The sequence below is a fragment of the Mustela erminea genome, chromosome 21 (assembly GCF_009829155.1).
Source record: "Mustela erminea isolate mMusErm1 chromosome 21, mMusErm1.Pri, whole genome shotgun sequence".
Taxonomy (NCBI): Eukaryota; Metazoa; Chordata; class Mammalia; order Carnivora; family Mustelidae; genus Mustela; species Mustela erminea.
In genome coordinates this window covers 1,409,655-1,432,009 of record NC_045634.1, presented here as the reverse complement: position 1 = coordinate 1,432,009, position 22,355 = coordinate 1,409,655, and the positions used below count along the sequence as shown (strand labels likewise).

The 22,355-nt window shown below is 43.9% G+C and overlaps 1 protein-coding gene across 5 annotated transcripts in view; it reads left to right on the top strand.

Annotated features, from left to right (window-relative positions):
• Positions 1 to 22,355, top strand: part of CSGALNACT1 (chondroitin sulfate N-acetylgalactosaminyltransferase 1) — a 334,333-nt gene that overhangs the window by 33,086 nt on the left and 278,892 nt on the right. For 2 of the 5 annotated variants that reach the window (XM_032328786.1, XM_032328784.1), the window contains exon 2: positions 17,369 to 17,574. The exons of the other annotated variants lie outside the window; for them this stretch is intronic. The gene's annotated coding sequence lies outside the window, so the exon portion shown is untranslated. The remainder of the gene's footprint in view (positions 1 to 17,368; positions 17,575 to 22,355) is intronic. 5 annotated transcript variants of the gene reach the window in all.

The window sequence follows — 22,355 nt, the reverse complement described above, 5'->3', positions numbered from 1 at the left end:
CCTGTGGCAGATTTCAGAGATATAGTATGGTATTAAGAACTATAGTCATCTTGCTCTATCCTCAGAACTTACTCCTCTGATGACTGGAAGTGTGTTCTGTTTGGCCGACCCTTCCCTGTTTCTCCCCATTCCAGCTCCTAGAAACTACTCTTTACTACTCTGTATCTGTGATATGAATTCCAGTGGTTTTTGTTTTATTTTGTTTTTGATTCTACATACAGGTGATACCAGATAATATTTGTCTTTCTCTGTTTGGCTTATTTCACTTAGTAAAATGACCTCCAGGTTCATCCATGCTGCTGCAAATGGTGGGATTTCTGCTTTTTTATGGCTGAATAATATTCCAGTGTCTGTGTATTTTACGTATTTATATATATAATGTATAAATATATTTTTACATATAATATTATGTATATATATAAATATATAAAATACATACCACATTTGTTTGGTCCACTCATCCATTGTGAATAAGTCTGCAATGCAGACACCTTTTGGAGATGGTGATCTCATTTTCTCTGGATATATACCTAGATATGGGATTGCTGGATCATATGGTGTTTTAATTTTTTGAGGAACCTCCATTCTACTTTTCATAATGGCTGTACCAGTGTACATTCCCACCAATAGCATACAAAGGTTTTCTTTTCTTTACATCCTCACCAAAATTTGTTCTCTCTGGTTTTTTCATAGTGGACATCTTAACAGATATAAGGTGATATCTTGTTGGTTTTTATTTGCATTTTATTTGCATTTATTTGCATGAGGAGTGATATTGAGCATCTTTTCATGTACCTGTTGACCATTTGTGTGTTGTTTGGAAAAATGTTTATTCTGAATAAACCTGAATAAAACCCATTTTTAAATCAGGTTATTTATATTTTTGCTATTATAAGAATTCCTTATATATTTTGGATATTAACTCTTTAGGTGTTTTGTTTTTTTTTTAAGATTTTATTTATTTATTTGACAGAGAGAGATCACAAGTAGAGAGAGAGGCAAGCAGAGAGAGAGAGAAGCAGGCTCCCTGCTGAGCAGAGAGCCCGATGCGGGCCTCGATCCCAGGACCCTGAGATCGTGACCTGAGCCGAAGGCAGCGGCTTAACCCACTGAGCCACCCAGGCGCCCTGGATATTAACTCTTTATCAGATATATGGTTTGCAGATATTTTCTCCCATTCTGCAAACCTTTTCATTTTGTTGATTGTTTTCTTTGTTGTGCAGAAACTTTTTAATTTGATACAATTCTACTTGTTTATTTTTGCTTTTGTTGCCTTTGCTTTTGGTGTCATATTGGGGAATTTCTGCCAGGACTAAAGTCAAGAAGCTTTTTGCTTCTGGGATACCTGGGTGGCTCAGTCAGTTAAGCGTCTGCCTTCAGCTCAGGTCATGATCCCAAGGTCCTGGGATCGAGCCCCGCATCCAGCTCCTTGCTCAGTAGGGGGCCTGCCTCTCCTTCTCCCTCTGCCTGCTGCTCCCCCTGCTTTGTGCATGCTCTCTCTCTCTGATAAATCAATAAAATCTTTAAAAAACCCCACCTTTTTCTTCTAGGAGTTTTATGGTTTTAGGTCTTAAATTTAAGTCTTTTGTCCATATCAAATTAATTTTTGTGAGTGGTGTAAGATAGGAGTCTAATCTCATTCATGTGGTTATCCTTTCTCTACTGAATATTCATGGCTCCTTTGATAAATGTTAATTGTCTGTATGTGTGTGGCTTTTATTCTAGGCTCTCTATACTCTTCCATTGGTCCATTTTATGCCAAAACTGTTTTGATCACTATAGTTTTGTAATACAGTTTGAAACCAGGAAATTTTAGGATACTTTTTCCATTTCTGTGAAAAGTGCTATTGGAATTTGGATAGGGATTGCATTGAATCTACAGATGGAATTAATTCTTCATATCGATGAGCACAAGCTGTCTTTCCATTTGTGCCTTCTTCAGTTTCTTTTGTCAAAGGCTTGTAGTTTTCAGAACACAGATCTTTTGCCTCCTTGGTTAAATTTATTCTTAAGTATTTTATTGTTTTTGACACTGTTGTGAATAGGATTGTTTTCTTTATTTCAGAAGTTTTATAGTTTAGATATTAAGTTTTATTCTCTAGCCCATTTTGAGTTAATCTTTATGTTTAGATAAGGGTCTAATTTCATTCTTTTGTATATGGATATCCAGTTTCCCCAGCACTATTTATTAAAGAGATGAGTCTTTCCCCATTGTGTATTCTTGACACCCTTGACAAAAATTCATTAACTGTTATGCTTGGGTTTATTTCTGAGTTCTCTGTTCTGTTCCATTGATCTGTGCCTTTATTTTTATGCCAATACTGTACTTTTATTACTATTACTACTGTAGCTTTGTAACATAGTTTGAAATTAGGAAGTATGATGCCTTTGCTTTTCTTACTTATGATTGCTTTAGCTATTTGGTGTCTTTCCAGGCTCTGGATGAATTTTTAGGAATATTTTTTCTGTTTCAGGGAAAAATGCCCTTGGAACTTTGATAGGGGTTGCACTGAACCTATAGATGGCTTTGGCAAGTGTGGATATTCTTTTTGCTTTAAAACTTTTTATTTAAATTCAATTTAGTTAACATAGTATAGTATTAGTCTGGAGTAGAATTTAGTGATTCATCAGTTGCATATAACACCCAGTGCTCATCACAGCAAGTGCCCTCCTTAATGCCCGGCACCCAGTGACCCCATGCCCCCACCCACCTCCCCTCCAGCAGCCCTCAGTTTGTTCCCTGCAGTTTACAGTCTGTTATCATTCGTCTCCCTCTCTCTTTTATTTATTTGTTTGTTTATTTATTTACTTATGTTTTCTATATTTTTAAAACTTAAATTCAATTGATTAACATATAATGTATTAGTTTCCAAGGTAGAGGTTAATGATTCATCAATCTTATATAATACCCAGTGCTCATTACATCACATCTAATTTTATTTTTCCTTCCCTTCCCTCGTGTGCATCTGTTTTGTTTCTTAAATTTCACATATGAGTGAAGTGATATGGTATTTTTCTTCCTCTAATTGACTTATTTCGCTTAGCATAATACCCACTATCCCATGCATGTTGTTGCAAATGGCAAGATTTCATTCTTTTTGATGGCTGAGTAGTATTCCATTGTGGATATATACCACATCTTCTTGATCCATTCATCTGTTGATGGACATCTCAGCTATTTCCACGGTTTGGCTATTGTGGACATTGCTGCATGCACAATAAACTGCCTCTGCAGATCATTATGGTTCTATCCTTTGGATAAATACCTAGGTAGTGTAATTGCTCGGTTGTGGGGTAGTTCTATTTTTAGCAAGTATAGATATTCTTGCAGTTTTCCTGAAAATACCGTAAAGGAAGGAGAAATTTTGACTTCTGGCCAGATCAGGACTTTGGTGGTGTTTACTGCAACAGGATTAAAGTGCCTTAGGATTCCTTGTTGGTTGTAACAGCAGCAGCAGCCTGAGGAAATTGTGCTCCCTTCCAGATGTTTCTTCATATGATGACAACTACCAGCGTGTTAACTGCCTCTTGCCAACTTTGTATCGTGGAGAATGCAGGATGTCTGTGCCAGGCACGGTCAGGAATGAATTCCACTCGCTCTCACACATTCTCATCCTCCCCCAAAACCAAATATGCACGGAGAAAGATAAAATAAATACGAGTCAGAAAGACAAATGAGTCAAAGAAAAAAATAAAGGTAGGGACCTATGATTTGAGCAAGGGCTGAAGTTTCAGTTACTATACAAAATACATGCCATAAGGTCCTGTATATTTTGCTAGAAGTAGGAGACAAATTTAGCTTTCCGCTTTTTAGCAGTCAGCAGGTAAGAGGCCAGGAATTCCTTACACGGTTCACAGTGTCCATAAGGCAAAGACAGTTCCTCAGGAGAAGCTCGACTCCTTCTGATCCTGGGAGATCTTGCAGGGTGAGAGGAAACCTGACAACAGCCATAACAGCTCAAGGTGGCGTAGGCTGATGAAGAGTTTGGGTTTTAGAAAGCCTAGTGAGGGAGGCAGTTCCTGCCTATTCTTGGCCTGAGAGTTTTGTGGGGGTGGTGGCACTTGCAGAAGAGGCAGGGGTAGTTTGGAAAAAATAAGTCCTGTTTAATCAGAGCAGAGCTCTGTGTGGGTGCATCATGGAAGGCAATGTGGGCAAATTTAGGAATGGCTAAATGGCTTGGACTCTATCAGGTAAATAATGGCAAACTGTCAAGTGTTTGGGGGCAGGGAAGTGACATGATCAAAGCAGTGTTTCTGAAAATTACTAAGTGTTCATGATGGGAAAACATGGCATATGATAATTATCAGCTCATATAAAATAAAAACAGTGCACTGATGGCAAGCAACAAGAAAAGAGAATGTGTTCAATTAGATGATTTTGAAAACACAGATGCATTTCCAGTGACCGAAGCACAGGAACTGTGCACCCAGCATGGGGGGCGTACCAATTTGCTGCTGCTTCAGTCTTTGGCTTCCACTTCATAAACATGAAAATGGATGAGAAATGAAAGCCTTTTATGTTTTGAACCTTTCAGGCATCCAAAATGGGGACCGTCGGCACTGAACTCTCCATCTCTGGGGAGAGAGTTTGCGGAGCCCTAGCCCATCACACTCCAGGCTGTGGCGGGGTTGAACGGGGCAGGGCCTGTTGTTATATGCTCCTTGGCCACAGGGATACTTGGTGCCAGCCACGTAGCAACGCTCAAGGCTAGATCAGGGAACGCTTTTGGAGTTAAAGTGTGAGAAATTAGAAGTGGTCTCTTGCCTTGACAAAAAGAGCCTATAGGAATATAATATGGGTTCACGGTTCCTGGATGACCAAGCTGGGATTGGTCCCGATCAGGAATGTAGGGACTGGGGTTCTGGGACCCGGAGCATGCTAGCTGTTTGATGTTACCCTAATCCCAAAATGGCACAAAGGAGAGGCATGAGAGACTTTTTGGAATAGTGGAACTGTTTTTTACTGTGGTCCTGTAATCTGTGCTGATTAGATGACTTAACTGCGTTTGTCAAAACCCATACACTATACACACAGAGTCTGGGGATCTGGCAGTGAACTCATAGCCTTGAGGCTTGAAAGGGCATTGCGCTGCCACATTGTCAGTAATCTATTGTTCTATGTCTCTGTGACCCCCTAGAAGAGGTTTTCTGCACTTTTGAGAAGGAAAGTCACAATCCCCACAGGCCATGGAAGCAGTGACATAGTAAATTTGCACTCCCTCGCTTCTGTCACACCCGGTAACTTTCCCTTGAACCTGTCCCAAATGAGATAAGGCTGTGGCTTCCTCCGAGGAAACGGAAGTTGCTCATTAGCTACTTCATGAGCCTGGCTGTGCCCTGTGAGGAGGGGGAAAGGAAAGCTCAGTCCTGCACAGACTTCCTCTCTGGTTGGTGGTGCACCGGCCTTCACTGGCCGCTCAGCAGGTGTCCTCTCCCTCCCTGCTGCCTGCGAGGCACAAGTTTGGAGGCCTGGCAGCAACAGTGGACCCCGAGGGTCTGGACGACAGGCTGTGTTTCTGTGACAGGCTTTCCGGAAAGAGGGCGGTCATTTCAGCAGGCGTCTCCCAGCCCCCATCCAAGCCTTATGACACTCCCTCTTTATGGTCACAAGAGTTTATGTCAAGTGGTCTGTGCTGTGTGATTCTACAAGGCCTCAGTGTCCGCTGTGAGCAGAATCACTGTGCGATCTCCACACAGGCTGTCAACCCCTGCCCCTGCCCCCGGGGCCCCAAGACAGCAGGGTAGTGCTGTCAGGTGGGAACAGCCTTTGGACGGCTGGACTTGGGAATCTCAGCTTTGCCACTCATCAGTCATGTGACCTGCAGGTTACTGAGCTTTCGTTCCTTCATGTCGTAGACTGGGTTCATAACATACGTGCTGTTTACGTTATGCAGCTTCAGTTAGAGAATGCAAAAGCACCGAGCACTGTGTTTGGGACTCAGTAAAAGCTCCTGCTGTTCCTCTTCTCGGTCAAAAGCAGTTCTTTCTTAAGACGATAATTATACAAAAATCCCATTATCGGCGTGGTGCAGAGACACACGGTGAGGGGTGGGGGGGTCATTCTTGGTGGAGGGAATAGGTTGAAAATGCAAAGAGGTGTTGCATTTTCCAGCTGAAGATGCAGAAGGATGGAAAAAGCCGGAAAGCACTTTGTTCTCGACTTCACAGTGCTGGACAAAGAGCAAGTTAACAGCTGTTCTTGAACCAAAGAGAGTGCTGAAGGCTCAAGCCCAGAACGTAGTGAGACGCAGGCGTCAGCAGGGAGGCGTGGGACAGAGGCACTAAGGCACTGCCCAAGCCGCTGCTGGACACTGGCTGGGAGAGTTCGTCCAGGGTGCCTGGAGAATGAGGAAGGCTGGCTGCGTGTGTCCTGGAGAAAGGGAGTGAAGCCCTTGGGGTTGCAAATTCGAGGTGGTATCTGTACCTGCTTGCAGGTTTTTCTCCATGAGCGAGACCAGTCCCTCACAGGGAAGGCTGAGAAAGTGTTCTCTGTAGAGCAGAGCCAGGGGGAGAAAAAGCAGCTCCTCTGGGAAGGTCAAGAAACTTTGCTCTAATTTTCTTTTGTACCATCTCCGTAGAACAGAAGCTTTGCTTTGTGACGGAGGCAATAAAACCATCATCTTTTGGGCATTGGTGAAATCTTTCTGTAGCTGGGGAAGAAAACGGGAAAAAAAAAATCTGAACGGGGAGGGGAGAGGCAAAATGACAAACTGGATTCAGGACTAGGAATTTGGGAGAGGGCAGGATTACCTAAGGATGGGCAGGATCACCAGGGAGGCCATCCTCCCTAAGATCCAGGGATAGAGTACCTGCCTAACACTGTGGGTTAATCAGAACAACAGAGGTCACCCTCTCCCTCACACGCTTTACCACCAGGCCAGCAAGCACACAGTAGCAACTGATTGGCAAGAGACAGGCTTTCCCTGAGACATAGCGAAAAGAAAAGACTTAAGGCCAAGGGTGCAGCAGTCATTGGAAAACAAATAGACTCTGGCATTCACCCTTACCCCGAATTCAGGGTGTCACTAGTCTGTGGGTCACTGAGGATTGCCATAGCAACAACAGACTTCGAAGCTAGCCCAGCTCCCGATTAGATTAGTTCAAACCCTTACACTAAATTCCTGGCAGAAGGAAAGGCGTAATTCATTTCTAGGCGTGAAGAAAATATTTACCTCAGTCTCTACTCTTATCTAAGATGTCCAAATTTCAATAAAAAATTACGAAGCATCTGAAGAGCAAGAAAACAAAAACCTATAAATGCAAAAACCAGGAGACAAAGCAATCATTAGAACAAGACTGGATATGTTATAGATGTTGGAACTATCTGGCAGGGTGTTTATTTATTTAGTTTGTTTATTTCTAGATTTATTTATTTGAGAGAGGGGGGGGGGAAGCATGTGCCAGGGTGGGAAGGGGCAGAGAGAAGGACTCTTCAACTAGATTCTGTCCCCTCCTCCCACCCCAGTGCTAAGCCTTACGTGGGGCTTGATCTCCCGACCCATGAGATCATGAGCTGACCCTAAGCCAAGAGTTGGACACTCAACCAACTGAGCCGCTCAGGGTCCCCGGCAGGGAGTTTAGGATGACTGTGTTTAAACAGGCTAAGTGCTCTAATAGAAGAGATGGAAAATGGGCAAGATCAGATGGGGCCATAGAAATTAACCAAACTGAAACACAGAGGGAGAAAAGAAAAAGTAAAAGATAAAAGTAAAACCAACAAGAGAAGAAAACAGAGAACAGAATATCTGAGAGCTGTGGGATGGTATTGGACAGTCTAACAAATACTTTATTGGAATACCAGAAGGAGAGGTAAGAGCCAGAGTAGGGAGGGCAAAAAATATTTGAAAAAATAATGGCTGAGAAGTTCACAAAGTTAGCGACACCAAATCACAGACCCAAGAAGCTCAGATTATACCAGGCAGGATAAATACTCCAAAACAAAACACATGGAGGCAAATAATATTCATACAGTTATAAACAAAACCAAAAACAATAAAAGGAGAAGATCTTAAAGGCAGTCAGATGAAAAATGACACATTACAGAGGAACAAAAATAAAAATTATAGCAGACCCCTGTTCAGAAACTATGCAAATTAGAATATAATGAAGTGACATTTTTAAAGTGCTAAAAGCAAAGAGCTGTCAACCCAGAATTCCATGCCTGGTGAAAATCTATTTCGAAAATGAAAGAGAATGAGAGATTTCCTCAAACAAAAACTGGAAATTCATTGCTAGCATACCAACTCTGCAAGAAATGTTAAAGAAAGGTCTTTAGGGGCACCTGGGTGGCTCAGTGGTTAAAGCCTCTGCTTTCAGCTCAGGTCATGATCTCAGGGTCCTGGGATCGAGCTCCGCATCGGACTCTCTGCTCAGCAGGGAGCCTGCTTCCTCCTCTCTCTCTGCCTGCTTCTCTGCCTACTTATGGTCTTTGTCTGTCAAATAAATAAATAAATAATCTTAAAAAAAAAAAAAAGAAAGAAAGGTCTTTAGGCAGTGGGATTCTGATACCAGATAGATTTTTGGATCTATACAGAGAAATGAAGAACACTTTATGTGAAATAAAGGTAAAGTAAAATTCAATTTTTCTTATTTTTGACTCTAAAAGAACATTGTCCAAAGCAAAATAGCCATACTCTGTTGTATATTTCTGACCGAGTTTTAATTTTTTAAAAAGATTTATCTATTTATTTGAGAGGGAGAGCATGCAAAAGCATAAGGGAGGGCTAGGGGCAGAAGGAGAGGGAAATACAGAGTATGAAGCAGATTTCCCACTGAGCGCAGAGCCCAATGTGGGGCTCGATCCCACACCCCTGAGATCATGACCTGAGCTGAAATCCAGAGTCAGATGCTTAACGGACTGAGCCACCCTGGAGTCCATAACCTACTTTTTCATATGTATGAAAACAACAGCACAAGTAAAGGGAGTGAGGAACTGGGAATATACCACAGGAGGCCCTTACCCTACATGTGGAACAGAGTAATGGTATTCAGAGGTAAGTTGTGATTGATTGAAGATAACCCTAGGGCAAATACTAAGAACTGCCGTAATAGGGGTCAGTGCGAAGTACAGTGCTACTTTCCTAGGTATGAAAGGGGCTCTGAGAGGGTCTTGACCCAGGCAGGACACAGAAAAGGAGAGCCAGCGAGGCGAGTGGAGAACTAGAGGAATGTGTTCTTCCTGGAGCCGGAAGAAGAGGGCGTTTCATGCAGGGAGAGAGTGGGCACTCGTGTGAAGCAATGCAAAGAATTTGTGGAGAGTGACCATGATGGTATCTGTAGGACTCCGTGACCAGGCGGACTAATTAGCACCCTTCCATAATAGTTTCCATAGGCAGGTTCAGAGAGGTCATCTGAATGAAGAGTTGTGAATGGGTGATGAGAAAGCAGAGGAGTCTACCCTATGCTGCTTTTATTTTTATTTATTTTTAAAAATATTTATTTATTGGAGAGAGAGCACCAAGGGAGAAGGAAGGGCAGAGGGAGAGGGAGAGAGAAGCAGGCTCCCCACTGAGTACAGAGCGCAGTGTAGGGTTTGATCTCAGGACACTAAGGTCCTGACCTGAACTGGAAGCAAAAGTCAGACGACCAACGGAGCCACCCAGGTGCCCCTACCTTAGGCTTCTTTAAAGTAGAACAGATGAGAGGTCAGCAGGGGAGCGGGGAGCGGGGGGCTGGGATTGCAGGAAATCTGTGGTTTACCCGGCGGTTGGTCAAAGTGGGGAAAAACTGGAGTAAAATATAGAAACAATGAATGGGAAGTCCTTGGGTTAAAGTAATTAAAGCAAGGTGGCAGATCTAGCCTTCGAAAGGAGAAACAGCTCCTTTATTTAAAGACAAGCTAAAAGAAGGGAGGTGAAGACAGAGAGCCCTGTGGAGGTAGAGGGGAGGATGTCGAGGTGGAGTCATTCTCATCAGAGGAAAGTAGGGCGTAGGTCTTCTGCAAGTTACAGGAAGATTAAAAAAAAATATCTTCAGTGGTTGCCTTTCACCACATCTTGTTTTTTCCTCTTTCTTCCAGTCGCCTACTGTATTAGTTTCTTAGGGGTGTCACAACAGAGTCCCACACACTGGGTGGCTTAAAAACAGAACTGTTTTGTCTTGGTTGGAAGGCTGAAGGTCAAAATCGAGGTGTGGGCCAGACCACGCTCCCTCTGGAACCTGGAGGGGAGCGTCCTCCCTCGCCTCTTCAGAGAGTCTGGTGTTTTGCCAGCGCCCCTTGGTGCTCCTTGGCTTGTGGTTGTGTCTCTCCACTCTCAGACCGTTGTCACCAGGCGTTCTCCCGTGTGTCCCTATCTTCACAGGGTTGTCTTCTTTGAAGGCCAGTTCTGTTGAAGTAAGGGCCCACCCTGCTCCAGGTTGACCTCATCTTACTTCATTACAACTGCGACAACACTCTCGCCAAATAAGGTCACATTCTGAGGTACTGGTGGTTAGGGCTTCCACATATCTTTTTTGTGGGGGCGGCAATTCAGCTTATATATCTACTAAATCTTCATCCCTCTTCACAAAATTTTCTTCGAGGGAAATCCAACTCAGCATCTAAAGCCCATTGAAATGCCGCTACCTCTTACCTGCGGCCTTTCATGAATTTCCCTCCCTGCCACTCTGTTTTGTGCTCCCCAGATCTCTTTGGGCTCATTATGTGGCTCATTCTCCCTTTCTATTCAGCATGGTTCCCCTTCTTGAAAGCAGGAATCGTCCAACGGCTCTGTGTACTTTCGACAGAGTCCAGAGGCACTTCCTTGTGGAATGGCTTAGGATCTCACAAACCAGCACTGTTTGTGGGAACTTAGTGATAAAGGAGAATCGGAGAATTCAGGATCAGGGAGCTATTAGAGTTGATGGGGACCAACCAGGTGAGCTTTCCTGAGAGTGATGGGATAGGGCATTGGGAGACAAGAGGAAGAGAGAACCTTCTAGGCTGTTTCTTGAATATAGTTTTTGTTGGCAGGGGAAGATCATGACGGTGGTTCTTCATGATGGTGTGTTTGAATGTTCTGCATGGACAGAGTCCACCTCTGTAGCTTGTGTGGAAGGCAGTTATGGTTATTGGGTTCATTGTTCACAGCCACAGCTGGGGTGCTCCCTGTCGAGCTCTGCCCTCTGCACCATTTTGAATATCCCACCTGTGCTTCTACTTGTGTATTTCGGGATCTCAGTGAGATGGTCACCCATCTTTAGTGAGATAATGGAAATTGTCCATTTGTGCAATTTGTTTCTTTCTTGGTACTATTTTGGCCAGGAAGGTAATTTTAAAAAATGCAGTGGGTGGTGCTTCTGTGTTTTGATGGCAGTGGTTGGAGTGCAGAGACTTGGTTTAAGTTCTCTTCCTAAGATCTAAAGAAGGGTTAACGTCTTTCCTGAAGAGATATCCCTGTCTCATTGGCATTTAACCAGAATATAGGGCAACATATCCTTTAACCCAGCCCTGGCCCTGTTTTCTGACCTTGCCCTCAATGTCACCTGAGGAAGGGCTTTGTGGGCATGTCTCGAGGATATGCTCAGTTTGTTAGTTTGGTAGAAGCACTCCAGGGCCATTTGGGCCCTCGGAGAACAGGAGGAAAGACTTTTCAGGAACAGCTTGTTGAGTGATAGAGGTAGGCAGTATGAATTGACAAAGCGCCATCATACCCTTTCCTTGGTCCCCTGGCACTGGCAGCTGGAATCTTCTCGGCGCATCCATCCTCTTTCCCGTCCTGTGAAGCCGGCTGGAGTATAAAGGAAGGAGCGAGAGTTTCGAGGATGAATAGCTCCGATTCTAACCTGGCTTCACCACTGTATCATCTCTGTGATCTGGGCACAGAGCGCCCCCACTGGTAAAGTACAGCTGATACCGTCTTTGGGGCTCTTGGGAAGAGTCAATGAAGTAATATTTGAAAGTGGCTGGCCCACCAGTGCGGGGCACATCAAAGATGCCACATGCTGTCCGTTTATCCTTTCATAGTAGTGCAGAGGGTGGGACATCACAGCAAAGAGGCAGGAAGTGGCTGCCTGGAACAGGGCACGTGTCAGCTCTGAAGGGAAGTAAATTAGGGCACACTCAGTATTTTTCTTCTTTTTTAAAAAGATTCCTTCTTTATTTATTGGAGAGAGAAAACAAGCAGAGAGGAGGTACAGAGGAAGAGGGAGAAGCAGACTCCTCGCCGAGCCGGGAGCCCGATGCGGAGCTGGATCCCAGGACCCTGGGATCATGACCTGAGCCAAAGGCAGCTGCTTAATCCACTGAGCCCCCAGTCATCTCTGTGTTCTTCCTTCTTAATTGCCGGAGATACATTGAGCACTTAAGCTTCTGAAAAATGCTAATTTTTAAGTGTAGTAACGTTGATTGGGAGTTTGTACCATAAAAACTTCCATATAGATTTATTTGTGCTGTCCCTTTAAATAGACACCGCAGTGTTGCAATACGTTATTTCCTGCCATTCGGCACACAAGACTTGATCTACTATATTTCATCACTGAGCAGAGTCCTCTTAAAATTTATTGTTGAACTTGTTAGAATCTCTTCCTTTGTGTCTTTTTCTGCTTCCTCCCCGCCCCATCTTCCTGCAGGAGGGAAATGTTTGCTGCCGCTGTAAAATTGATTGATAAACATTTCAGGATGAAAATAGCAGTTTTAAAACTTTTCAGCTTCTGTCTTTTCTCCCCCCAGCACTGCTCAACTATCACTTTTGATGATTACTTACTTTTTATTGGGCCTGACTTGGCACAAGAACTATGAATTATCCTTTAAAGACACATAAGAGCCTCAAGGTAAATTGCCCTCTGAAATATATTTATATTAAAAGTATAAATTAAGAAAAAAAAAAAGATTGTGTAAAGATTGACCAAAAACCTGTAAGATAGCAGCAGGGTTCTGGTGGCGTGGTGAACCACAAAGTCAGTTCCCCTTGGAGAATGGGGGGGGGGGGCATCTAATTAATCCTTCTTGCTGCAGGACTTGGGGGAGAAATGTCAGGAGCTTTAGGGGCGGTTCAGTTGAAGGGAAGGAGAGAGAGTGAAGTAGACATTCTACCTCGTGTTTCACAGCTCTCGACTGTTAATATAACAGGCGCACAAATGTGGGTGATGAATTCAGGAGCATCGTCTCCAAAACTGGCAAACAGTAAGTGAGGAATAATTACAGGGTTTCAGCCCAATTTAACACATTATACAAGAAGTGTTAAACGAAGAAGTTTTACTGTTTCAACATGGTCTCTTTTCTTTTTCGTACAGAAAAGTAGACAGTAATACCGCAAGCACTCACAGACCACTCCCTGGCATTAATGAATATTTATAACGTTGTGCTGTGTGTGCCTCGGATTTTTTTGAAATGAAAGCCGTAAAATACTTCTGATAAAGGTGTTCTTTGTTCTCCTTCTGCCCTCCGTGGAGGATACCACTATTGTGACTTTGGTGTGCTTCCTGTCACCAAGCACACAATCCTAATGATGCTCTACCTCTTCTATGGGAACCATCCTTTTAGAGATGATTCTACCACCTTATGAAACGTGTCATAAAATAAGCCAGACGACAGCAGCAAGCTTGTCCAGCTGACTCTCGGCTGCTCATTGTTTCTCGACATATGGACCCCAGACCCTGTTCACTTCCCATACATGCTGTGTTAATTTTTAATTTTGCATTTTATGGGAGGGCAGAGATAATTGATTTATGCCTTCGTTTTTGGTATTTTTTGACACTTTATTTCAGAAGTTGCAGACAGTGTGAAAAGGGATATGCCTGAAGCCAATTTAGTTGCCATGTTTTCCTAGAAGTATTCCTTCAGGAGGAATAGCCAAGCCTCCAGGGAGTAGTAGTTTACACACACCATCTTGCCTCCTTCCAGGCTGTGAAGTGAAAATAAAAAGTAATTAGTCGTTTGCACCTACCGTGGACATGCCCTCCAACCTGGCCTCCACTTGTGTTTGGAACAGAAGTTCTGAAGTGACCTTTACAAGAGGGAGACCCTAATCCCCACGTGCCCGGGACTCTGTCCTGAGCCTTTTCTGTAGCCTTATCTTTTTTTTTTTTTAAAGATTTTATTTATTTATTTGACAGAGAGAGAAATCACAAGTAGGCGGAGAGTCAGGCAGAGAGAGAGAGAGAAGCAGGCTCCCGCTGAGCAAAGAGCCCGATGCGGGGCTCGATCCCAGGACACCGAGATCATGACCTGAGCCGAAGGCAGCGGCTTAATCCACTGAGCCACCCAGGCGCCCCTCTGTAGCCTTATCTTGTGTGGGTCTCAATTGGGCTGTGCTTCAGAAACATCTGGGGAGCCTGGCGACCTCTGCATGCCTGGGCTGCACGGGGACAGTCCTCCTAGGGTCTGGCAGCAGACGCAACCATCTGTGTCTCCTCAGCCTCTCCCGGGCTTCCACCGCTTGCCAAGCTGAGAAGCAGAGCGTTAAAGCTTCCAGCCATCCTGGCTGTCTTCTAGGCTCTTGAACTTAACAAGTGCTTCTTTGCCCCAGGAGCACTTGCTCTTCCCTCTACCGGAACCACTTTATTCTCATTAGTTTAAATTGAACCTCTTCAGGCAGACCTTCCTCGACCAGACCCTCCAAAACAGCCCCCCTCACCTGCCACCAGCTAGACGGAAACATTGTGCCCTATTTATTTCCTTCTTAGCGCTATAGTCATTGAAAGTGTCTGTTAATTTGTTCACTTGCTTGTTGTCTCCCCTCCCCCCAACTAGGATGTAAAACCTTAAGGGCAGGACCTTGCTTTCTTGTTTGTCCCTCTACTCCTGGTGTCCAGCATGGTGCCTGGCCTAATACATGTGGGAAATGTTCGTTCAATGAATGATAAAGTACCATGGCCCAGTCCACATACGTCTAAGAGACAGAACTGGAACAGATAGGGGGTGTCCTGTTTTGGGACATCACCAAAGGGATCTGTGGGCATGAGACCTCTCCAGGATTAGGGGGCACTTCCCATCTATCCATGCAATGCTGAGGGCTATGCCCTCCCCCCCCGCCGAACTTCTGTGCTTTCTTGGTTTAAAACTCATAGGGAGTGAACGGGGTAGTGAGTAGAACTGGAAAAAGGCTGGAGAGGTAAAGAGGAAGAAGTCTTTCTCACCTTTTGGCTTTCATACGGCCACCTTTCTCTGGGTGCCGTGCAAGTCTTTGGCTCGAATGAAGCTGAGTACCTTTAACATAACGGTTCGTGCACCCCTTGTGGATGTGACCTTCCTAACTCGCCACTGACACTGGGTATTGTGTTTTGTAGGTGACAACTAGGAGGGAGTTGGGTTTGTCTCACTCGGTTGACTTGTAAAGGAAACCCATCCTCATTCCTGGGAATGCCTTAACCATGGTAGGCCACGATCTTCAGGAGGAGCCCCTAAAATCTGCACTAGTTATTCATCAGCAGATCAGATTCAAAGAGCCTGACGACTGGAGATGAAAATATGCCCCCTTGCTGGGATTTCCTTGTGGTGGCTGCACCCCCTACCCTCGTGGGGATGAGGGCTGAATTACCAGGATGCTTCATAACTTCGATGCATGCGCTGTATGTGTTCCTTGGCACGGAGGAAACACTGCACTGTTCTGCCGTTAGAACATAAGAAATAAAACAGGGTAATGGGATCAGTTACCTTGACCTCAGAACCAAGCTAAAGTGCCCCTCCGCGGCCCATCTCACGCAATGACTCCTTAAATGCAAACAGTCTCTGTCTGATTCCGCGCTACTTGGATGTGGTGCTGCCAGAGGTATCATTCCTCCCGCGGCTGACCGATCCCACACGAGTGTCCTTATCGCAAATCGTGCAGCTGTAAAGGAAGTAATTGGTAAACAGGCTGGCGAGGGAGGTGTTATCCAGGCCCTTAGTTCACGGAGCAGCTATTAATGGGGATTTAAACGATGTAATTGGTCATGCTTAATTGTACAGTGCTCTCGGACACGGAACTGCTCCATTTGTCAGCCAACCAAGAGTTTCCTGGCTTTAGGGCCAGTATTTCCATCGGCTGGGCTGGTGTTCTCAAATCCTGTTTAAGCTCACTTTGTTCTTGAGCTCCCCTCGGGATCTCCGACTTCGATGGTTTTGGTCACTAGAGCAGAAGGGCAGTAGCCCCAGGTTGGCAGGACTGCTGGGCCCCTGGGCCTCCCTCCTGCCCTTCTACACAGCCTTAGGGTTACAGTTCCCCCTTTGTGAAGTATTTGTAGCTCCAGGACTCTTCTGTTGTGTTGATTTTGCTCTAATAAGGGAAGTGAGGGCCCGAGCATGAGGCCCGAGCTTGGAGTCCCGTCCTGGGGGGACCCTGATCTCCGGAGGCACCCAGGGTGTGCCACATAGACCTTTATTACTGCTATTTACTCTTTCCCCGTTAAAATGATTCTTCTCGTCCTTTGTGGCCGGAGACAGGAAAGAGGCTCTTCTGGATGTTTCGTGGACTTAAGTCTAGGAAGCACCTCCCCTTTCAACCTGATTCAGTGTCCTCCAGTGTCTGGTTTTAGAGCTCGTGTTTGTCACATTCTTGATTGCCCGTGTGGTGGCCTGAGTGCTCCCGGAGGTGACCCTCCGTCTCCACTGTGTGGTTTTCCTTTTAGGAAGTAACGCTTCCTTTGAGGATGTTGAGGAAATTCTGTTGCCTGAAACATAGATAACGTAGATAACGGACTGAGCCAGGCTCGGATGCAGGAGGCACACAGACAATGACTCTGCCCTTTTGTGAAATCCTTTTAGAGCTGTAAATAGAATTTTCCCTAATTTAAAGGAATGAAGTGTTAAATTGGGGAGGGGTTGGTGGGTCACTGACAGACAAAGAAAAGGGTATAAACAACTCTCTTCCATGCTGTGGCTGCGTTTGCAAGGGCCCTGTGTGACTGGGGGAGAGATTAGAAATCTATTTTTAAATTAAAACGAGAGTTTTGGTGCTGTTTTGGAAGAATTCGTCTAACCCCCAGTGTAACAGGGTCCAGAAGGCTGTGTGACTCAAATGCCCTGTTGCTTTTCTCATCTTTTCTTTGGCAGCACATTCCTTCATTGCCTTGTTTTTCCAGGGGTCAGGGAGGTGGAGGCAGAGGAGCAGAGGGGGCAAGAGTGTGAGAATGACCAAATCGGTGGTCAGTTAACCACTAAATGTGGCTAATTTGGGGGATTCTTATCCTTTCCTTCCTGAATCAATGAAACAAGATGGGACCGGGAGGGAGACAAACCATAAGTGACTCTTAATCTCACAAAAGAAACTGAGGGTTGCTGGGGGGGGGGGGTTGGGAGAGGGGGGTGGGGTTATGGACATTGGGGAGGGCATGTGCTATGGTGAGTGCTGTGAAGTGTGTAAACCTGGCGATTCACAGACCTGTACCCCTGGGGATAAAAATATATTATATGTTTATAAAAAATAAAAAAAATTTAAAAAAAAAACTCATAAAAAGAAATCTCCTATAGGCAGTGTGGTGTGTTAGCCGTACTGGAGGCTGGAAGAGCAAGTCAGACATCGGTGCTGCCTGTGGGAACGGATGGCTGTGGGGAAAGAGCCGGATGACACACACGGCCCCTGAGGCCTCTGACAGCTGCCTGTGAGGTGAGGGGAGAAAAGCCAGAATCACCAGCGTCGTCCTGGGAATGAGCAGTTGCCTAGAGAACACTATGAGGTATGGCTGTCCTTGAGGAGCACGAACATTAGCCATACTGAGTAGCTTTAGGTCTGGGTATGGTGCATGGCTTGGTTTAGCGTATGTTTTTGAGTAAATGAATCTGGCAACTTTGTGTCAGCCAGTGAGCTTTGCCGGCCATGAGAGGATTCCTTGTATTTGGCTGAACTTTGTTTTCCTGGGCAAGATACTATGCAGCCAATAGTAATCAATCCTCGTTACCTGAGGGACTTAGGAGAAGTTAGCCCCTTCTTATGATGTAACAAGCCACTTCTGGATGTCCCTGACTTGGATGATTTTGGTCAGTAGATCAGAAGGGTGGCAGCATCATGTTGGCCGGACCCCTTGGCACTGGTCAGAGCTCTTCCGCCACTTTCTCCTGCCTCTTTCTACACATCTTTAGGGTTATAAGTTTCTTTTTAGGAACTATTTTTAGCATGAAGACTGTTCATGGTGTTGATTTTGATCAGATAAAATATGGAGGGAAGGGAGAACCCACTAGGAAGAGGGCTGAGGAGGGGGAGCGTTGCGGGAGAGGGACTCCAGTCCTTGGCTCTGATCTAAGTGGGGGCTGTTGCAGCGCTGGGCAACATTTACTATCTTTATAGGAGATCCTGGAACCCATTGCTTTTCCTTCTTGACCAGAACTATGACAGCTCAGTCCCTATCCAGAAGGAGCCATTAGTGTGGCATGCAAGGCTTTGACTTGGGTCTTGAGGATTTGGTCTGGCGGGGACATATGGGGCTGGGGGGAGGGTGACAGAGGATGTGCATCCAGGTGGACCAGACAGTATATGCTGAGGTGCAGGCTGGGAGATCCCAGGTGACTCCGTTTGGCTGGAGGGTTTGGAGTGTGGAGGGGAGAGGTGGGAGGGTTGGAAAGGAGTCAGAAGCAGGTAAGGATTAAAGAGTTTAGACTTTATTCAGGTAACAAGAGATCCACTGAAGACTTTGTTGAAGGGTGTGATGTGATCAAATCTCCACTTTTGGGAGACTAATCTGGTAGTAGTGGGTGGTGGTGAAGAGGGATTTCTATTAGGACGCTATGGTAACGATCTAAGTGGTATTTATGGTGACATATAAAGCAACTATGAAACCAGTCAGATGTTTTGTCAGAGCTACAAGAATCTCCATTCCTACAGGGAATAATTTCTCAAATGGAGAAGCAATTTAGGGATACATACAGTAAGAATTTTCATTAATGAATTGACAAAGCTTCTTTAAGATTAGCATGTATGTGCGGATTGGTTTGTGCACTGTTAGTTTATTATGTTTGGTATTGTTGTCTTGTAGTTAAATGCATGTACCCTGGAGCCAGATGGCCTGGATTTAAAGCCCAGCTTCATCATTAATTAGCTGTGAGATCCTTAGGTAAATAAGCTAACCTCTCTGGGCCTCTGTGCCTGCCACCTACAGTGTGTTTCATAAGGGTTAATGCCATCATCATTTTTGTCATCAGCATCATTTATTTCTAATAATTTGTCTTATTTATTAGAATAGAAATATTCTAGATCTCGAGGATCTTTTCAGGATCCTAAGTCTACCTCCTCAGGAATTGCCTCTGGCTGAGACTGCAGACCCCTCCACCACCACTGCATGATTTTAAACTCTGAAGGGCTTATTTTTTTAACCTGAAGACTGGAGGTAGAGGTGCTGACATTGCCTTACTGTGTTAAGGATGTTGAGTAATTGAGATCCTCTTGGTTCCTTCCTTCATGGGCTCAAGATGGCTGCTGTAGCTCCAGCCATCATGTCTGTCAGATGGAAGGAAAAAGGATAAACGGTAGAAGGTCAAAAGAGTACCTGTCAGTTGAATAAGCTCTCTCTTAAATTCCATTCTAGACCAACCTAAGGACTTCCATTAATATCTTATTGGCCATCTCTATCTTCCAGGGGTGTAGAAAAGATAATTTTCTCCAGGCATTTTGCCTCCCTCAAAAATACAGATGTTCTATTACAAAGAAAAAAAGAGAAGGATAGATATTGTATGGGTGGCTAGCAGTGTCTGCCACAGTAGGAGCTCACTGTAAGAAAGCTACCTCAAGGGTTTCAAAGAATTTTGTCTATTTTTAATTAGCAATTGGATTGCCTTCTCCCAGATCAATAGCTTCTGGTAATCTAGTCATTTAAGTTTTTAGCATGTGTTCAGTTTTTGCCACTAGCTATTTTGTTTAAGAAAGAAAAGATGATTATAGAAAGATATGGAACTGTACCATGTTTTAAGTTCAATTAGTTGTCAGTATAGGTGGGGGGGGTCTTAGTTGACACCTAAAGATACATTTTGTGGGTCGCATAAATGGTGCTCCCCGAGGTGAGATGGTGGCAAAGCCTTTGTTATACATCCATATCCTGTCTATCGTATTGTTGTCTGTAGATAGGCTGACAGTAATATAAAAATACTATAGATATCAATCATCAAGAGGTGCGGAGAAGGAAGGTAATTAGCCAGATTATGTAGGAAAAAAATTCCAGGCAAGGTATTTACCTAGGGAAGGACCATGGCAACAAGTTATAATAATTTGCTTAACCTCAGGTCAGAGTCAAAGTTGAAAGCAAACCCATGAGGACTATCTAATAAGATCTCACAAGTAAGAGGTTTAGGATCTAGGTCCAGATTTGTGGTAAGTGATTCATATAATTAAAAAATATGACTTAACTTTTCTGTGCCTTATTCCTTATTTTAAAACAAGAGATAATGAATTTTAAAATAATTTTAGAATAAAATAAAAAAATTTAAAATACAAAATAATACCTACCTAAGTTTTTGTTTTAATTGTAGCAAAATACACATAACATCAAATTTGCCATCTTTCCCAGTTTTAAGTATACAGCTCAATAAAAGTACATTCACGTTGTGAAACCATCACTGTAATCCGTTTCCAGAATCCTTTTTCATCTTGCAAAACTGAAACCCTGTACTGGTTAAACAATAACTTCTCATTTCCCTTCTCTGGCAGCCCTTGGCAACCACCATTCTACTTTGTTTCTATGAATTTGACTACTTTAGATATCCTATATAAGTAGAATCAGACAGTATTTTTTCATTTCACTTAGCATAATATCTTCAAGCTTCATCTGTATGGTAGCATATTAACTTTTTTTTTAAAGGATTAAAAGAATTTCCTTTAAAGGCTGAGTAATATCCCATTCTAGTGTATCTGCCACATGTTGTTTATCTCTTCATTGTGATGGACGGTTGGGTTGCTTCCCCCTTTTGGCTGTTACCAATAATGCTACTGGGAATCTGAGTATACAGACATTACTTTGAGACCTTGCTTTCAGTCCTTTAGGGTAGAGATCCAGAAGTGGAATTGCTGGAGCATATGGCAATTAAAACTTTTTTTTTTTTTTTTTTAAAACAGCCATATTATTTTCCATAACAGCTATACCATTTTACTTTCCCACCAGCCAAGCACAGAGGTTCCTGTTTCTCTATATCCTCCCCTACATGTATTTTTTCCTGGGGTTTTGTTTTTGTTTTTTGCTTATTTACTTTTTGTTTTTGTTTTTGTTTTTTTTTTTTTTGGATGGTTGCCATCCTGATAGGTGTGAGGTATGTACTTAGTTTTATTTTACTATTTTTAAAAGATTTTATTTTTACTTATTTATTTGACAGAGGGACAGAGAGAGAGTACAAGCAGGGGGAGTGGGAGAGGGAGAAGCAGGCTCCCCGCTGAGCAAGGAGCCCGAGCGATGGGGGACTAGATCCCAGGACCCCGAGATCATGATCTGAGTGGAAGGCAGACACTTAAGCGACTGAACCACCCAAGTGCCCCCTCACTTAAGTTTTAATGGAGTCACAACCGTGCCTCCAGGTTGACCTCTTCTGGAATCACTATTCCTTCGCTCAATCTTTGGCAAGGATTCCCCTTGGGCAAGTTACTGAGCCTGTGAGGGCATTAACGGAGTACATTATTGTTAATATTCTTATTATTCCTGGCTGTAGGTTTTCTCCTACATCCTAATCAGAAACATGGTGTTTCTAAAGTGTTATGGTAAAAACTTGGTCTTAGAGCCAGCAGGCATGGAACTGAATTCCGTTTTCCCACTTTTTAGTTGAAGGAACTTGGACAAATATCTGGGTCTTATTTTCTTATCTGAAAAGAAAAAAAAAGCGGCATGACCGTGGGCACCTCATGGGACCTCTCTTTTACAACTATCCCCATCCAAAACCTAGAAGTTTTCTCCCCTAGCTTTACTGAGATTTCATTGACATGTAACGCATGTAAGTTTAAGGTGTACAATGTGCTCAGACACACGTATCTATTGCAAGATGATCACGACAATAATGTTAGCTTACACTTCTGTCCCCTCAGATAATTACCTTTTTTTTACGCATGTGGTTATAACATTTAAGATCTACTTTCATAACCACTTTCAGGTCTGTAAGACGGTGTTGTTAATTATATTCACTGCACTACACATTAGATCGCTGGAAGTTATTGTGTAGCTGGGAGTTTGTACCCTTGGAGCAAAGCTTCTCCGTTTCACACAGCCTCTGGCCCCTAGCAACCACCATGCTGCTCTCTGGTTCTGTGAGTTCAGCTCTTTTAGATTCCACATACAGGTGAGAACATAAGGGATTCTTCTTTCTCTGTCTGGTCGATCTCACTTAGCACAGTGTCCTCGTAGTCCATCCATGTTGTCACAAATGGAAGAATTTCCTTTTTTAATGGCCGACCGATACTGTATTGTAATTATGCACCACGTTTTCTTTATCCATTCATCTGTTGATGGTCTCTCGGGTTGTTTCGGTGTCTTGGCTACTGTAAGTAATGCTG